Source organism: Pteropus medius, unplaced genomic scaffold (assembly GCF_902729225.1).
Source record: "Pteropus medius unplaced genomic scaffold, Ma_sr-lr_union100, whole genome shotgun sequence".
NCBI classification, from domain to species: domain Eukaryota; kingdom Metazoa; phylum Chordata; class Mammalia; order Chiroptera; family Pteropodidae; genus Pteropus; species Pteropus medius.
In genome coordinates, this window is record NW_024354875.1 from 33,697,160 (window position 1) to 33,701,697 (window position 4,538).

Genomic DNA, 4,538 nt, shown 5'->3' on the forward strand with positions numbered 1-4,538 from the left:
AGCAGCAGGTCCTAAATAGAGTCACTAGCATATCAGCAGGGAAATTTTAAGTGCCATGGGAGTCCCTCTGGAGAAATGGCAGATTCTAGGGGTGGAGCAGCTTGGGCTGAAAATACACAACGAACCTGGGCCATCTTATGCTGAGACAAAATCAAGTAGTGCTCAAAACACAAAAAGGATGAGGGTACATCAAAAGCACACAGGAGCAAACCTGAAAGAGCTCCCAATGTCCAAACTGGAATTATTTGAGCAACAAAATTAATAACAATAGTGTTAGATTATAACTCAAAGAAAAAAAAAGATCCATGCGTCTATACCAATATAAATAAATGATTGACTAAATAAATAAAAAGTCGAAGAAACAAACTGTCCTTATAGAAGGTTTTCAAATTATTAGTGGAGAAGGAATGAGGAAAGTAGAATCATCCCCAGGCAAGATCCACTGAGGAATGAGACAATTAGTGGGTAAAACATTAAGGAGAAATAGGATCTTTGTATAGCCTCAGAGTATCTATCCCAAAATGTTAATTCATTACTGTGGTGGTTTCTTTAACATATGTCCACAAATTCTTTGATACTCCTTCTTCCAGAAAAGGAGCTTAATTCCTTATCCCCTGAGTGTGGGCTGGATGTAGTGACCTACTGGTTACAAGTAGAGTATGGGAAAAGATAGTTAGCAACTTTACAATAGTGAAAACTGGCAGACTCCGCCACCTTAACCAAGCGATCAGGGTTAACGGCATCAGTAGTATGTCATGCTCATATAATGAACCCCCTGATGCTATGTCATGAGAAAGGCACTTCCCTTCTGTGGTCTTCTTCCCCAACATTCAAAACCCAAGTCGGCCCAAACCCGAAGTGAGGGACTAATACCTGACCAATAGTCTTCAAAAGTGTAAAGGTCCTAAAAGACAAGGAAAGCCTGAGAAACAGATTGGAGAAGACTATGGACACATGACAAGTCAATATAATATGGTATCCTGGACTGGAATCTAGAACAGAAAAAAGATATTAGTGGAAAAAGTGGCGACATCTGAATAAAGTCCATAGTTAATGGTCTCATATCAATGTTGGTTTCTCAGTTTTGATAACTGCACCGTGGTATGTAAGATATTAACCTTAGGGACAACTGGATGAAGGATCTAAGGGATTCTAAGAGACGGCTTCGAAGAGGGGGGGGGCCCTAAGTAGTTGAGGGGCTGGGTAGGAGGCTATTCATAATACCTTCAATGTGTAGATGCTTTGTGATGTGCATTCTTTCATCAAATCTCACCTCCATTTTATGATCTTTCTCTATTAACTTTTGAAAGCCTGGAAGGGGATTTGAGAAAACAGGTAGTTGCTTTAGGAAGTGGATACAGCTCCGGCTGATGGAAAAACTGAGAAAATCAGAATACAACACAGGCTTTAGTTGATCATATATTATTATTGGTTCATTAATTGCAACAAATATACTGTGCTAATAGGGCAGCTGGGTATGAAGCGTATGGGAACTCTCTGTGCTATTTTCTCAATTTTTCTGTAAAATTAAAACTATTCTAAAAAATAAAGTCTATTCACAATTTAAAAGAAAAAAATGCCCCGCCTGTGTTCCTAAGGTAAACAGAGCATACTTACTGAAGGTTCAGCAGAGCTCCCCCGGTTTGGCTCCAAGGGACTTGTGAGGACGCCCAAAGAGAGATAGGACGGGACCAGTGGCAGAAGCATGGAGATGATAGAAGAACCTGGAAGAGAGGGCACAATTAGTCATAAGGAAACAGGAAAAGGAGGAGTGGCGGGAGCGCAAATGAGGAGACCCTGTGCTTCAGGCGATTCGTTTCACTTGGCCGCCCCGCCCCATTATCCGTCCCGCTCACCTGCTCCTCCTCCTGTACCTACTGCCCTCTAACAGACAATCTGTTAGTATCTAGATTATGCTAGATACTCTGTCCCTCCGGATTCCCTCTCCACTCTTTTCCACCCTGCCCTGTGCCCCAGGGGTCTCCCCGCCAGTGGCTGCCCTGGGGCTGGTGGGTGGGAGGCAGGGGCAGTGCTCTGAGAAGGGAGGTGGGTGCTGTTGGAGTCCTTAGGCCCTTTCCTAGCCCGTGTGCCTCTCCTGGGCAGGTCCCTCCGGTAGAGGCCGCGGCTCCCCTCCCCGCAGGTCCCCTCCCTGGGTTCCTTGCCCCACCAGGCCTGGGCCAGAGTAGTGGTTCCCCACAGTGGGCAATTCTTGGGTGCTCCACTATTCCTTGTTGGTCTCCCTGAAGTCTACCTATGTCTTGGTAAATCCTTCCATTATCAAACTCTTCTCCATTACGCAAGGGGGTGCGTCATCTGTTTCCCGCTGGGATCGCAACTGATGGAAAAAGTTACTTATTATGTTTATTGTCTATTGTTTATCTTTCCTTTCAGAACATAAACTCCACGAGGGCAGAGATTTTGTATGCTTCCTTTACTGCTGTGGCACTCAATAAACATTTGTTGAATAAATGAGTGAATGTTCATTTTACCTGTACTGTCTCATATGGTACGTGTAGCTAGTGGCTACAATGCCTGTCTAAGGAGATTTCCTGAGCATAAGGCAGTTTTCTATCTGCTGAAGTCCAGTCTGCCCCCATAGGGGTTAGGAGAGTAATTCGATGGCCTTGACTGTTTCTCTTGCCCTGGGGAACTATAATGCTGGCTCTCTGGCATTCTCTCTCTTGCAGGCAAACTTGGCAACTGCGTGCCTTGCTTTTATACTTTTACGTGTTCATTTCCCTGCAAACTTTCTGTTTCTTGGATAATAGAGTTATAGTGTGCTCACTTAGAAACTTGCAGCTTACAAAAGAGCTCTGGCCCCGAGCCAGGGGAGTCTCCAGCTGCTGACTGACCCTGCCTGGAAAGTCAACTTGGAAGAGACGCAAATGTCCTAATCCTCTTGCAAACCACTCTAAGTAGATTTTATCCAGTGACCTGTAAAACCAAATTAGTAAAGGGACACTTTAATTCCAGCTCACTAGAGAGCTTCTAAAATCTTTGAGAAAGCCAGCACAGCAAATTTCTGTGCTGGGGGGGCTGAAATGCAGCCCATTTTCAAAAGCAAAATGTCCTTACTTTCTCATGGTTTCTCTCACGTCATTCAGCATACAGAAGATATTTTTCTGAGTCTTTCACAGGGATCTCCAGCGAAGGTGGGAGGCAGTTCTTGAGAGGGAGAAAAATATGGTGGCCCAGCCAGGTCAAGTGATTTTCCCCAAGTTCTGCCAAGTCCCGTCCCAGCTCTGGTCTCCTGACTCTAGAAGAGGGAACATTTGCTCTGTTATTATTACCCCAGGAGCTGGCTTATTGCACAATATCAGGAAATAGTCCATATGAAATCCTGGCCCACGGAGCGTACATGTTCTGCTTTTTATTCTGCAGCTTTTTAATAAGTGTGTTTTCTTTTTCCCATAATGTCATCTGGAAGCAATTCCTCCCAACAGCTGGATTTGCTTCCACAATTGGTAAACACGTAAAATGGAAGGCAGGGGATGATGTGGCATGTCACCAGAGAGTCCCTTCCCCACCCGCTTGGCTCACGTTCTGAGGCTTATCTTGGGTCTCTGCACAAGCCTCATCAAAACTGAAAATGTCTTCAAAAAAGCAACTCACACTGCAAGCCCTCCTTCAGGGGGTCAACATGTTCTTTGGGGGAGAAATTTTCTAAACGCTTTGCAGATAAAATTGATCAGATGCAGACCAGACTGCCAGCTGTCAAGGTCTTCATGCTGCATGTGGAGGCCAGCAGAGCAGCATCTTCCCAACGTTCCCACCATCCTGCTACAGTCAGGACTTCTGGACATCCATGGGAAGCCTCTCTGAGAGCAAAGCCTGCCCAGCATCGCTGCCCCAAAAGCCAGTCAAGAGCCCAAAGAGCACTAACTGGGTCATCAAAGAAGATGAATGTCCCCCAAACGTGCTCCTCAGGAAGTGTTCATGCAGACACAAACGGAAAAGCGGCCAGCATTCTGCAATGGCCCAGGCCAAGAACGCAGCTGTCTTCTGGGTGTTGGCTCACACCCACTCCACTCTGTTCACCAGCATGGTTAGCTCTGAGCCAAGAGGTCCAGGGCACAGGTTCAGCTGGAATACAGTACTAGGGGACAAAGCTCAAGCTTTATGCACTCTCCACTCCCACATAAGAAATGCTATTCTTTTGGTCAAAGTTCAGACTTGGGGAAAACCAGCCTAGTATACTGCCGGCCGAACTCTCAGAGGGAGCATGAGAGCATGCCAGTGACTAGGCAGCCCTAGGAAGGTGTAGGAGGGGGCGTGTGTCACCCGGCCCAGCTGTGTGGATGATCTCAACGCAGGCTAGCCAGCTTAGCGGGCAGGGTTGGGGGAGGAAGGGCTTCCTTCCAAGCACCACAAAGTCTGCAGGCAGCCAGGGCTCCACCTTTCATGAAGGGGCTTCCCCACGTTGTGGGCCTTTGACTGCACAGTGCTCCCAGCAGAGATGGGCGTCCCTCCCACTGCACAAGCAAAGGGAGACTGCCAGGGGCAGTGCTCACCAGAGGACCCGGGCGGGTAGCCGCCCA

The 4,538-nt window shown here is 46.9% G+C and overlaps 1 long non-coding RNA gene across 2 annotated transcripts; it reads right to left on the minus strand.

Moving 5' to 3' along the window:
* Positions 1-515: 515 nt before the first annotated feature.
* On the minus strand, positions 516-3,237 carry LOC120596958 (uncharacterized). Of its 2 annotated transcripts, none has more exons than XR_005651278.1 (3): positions 3,076-3,237; positions 1,618-1,724; positions 516-1,311 (listed from the first exon to the last, which is right to left on the minus strand). It is a non-coding gene; the product is annotated as an uncharacterized LOC120596958 (long non-coding RNA). The 2 variants fall into 2 exon arrangements; XR_005651279.1 differs by having other exon boundaries at positions 516-1,379.
* Positions 3,238-4,538: the final 1,301 nt, after the last annotated feature.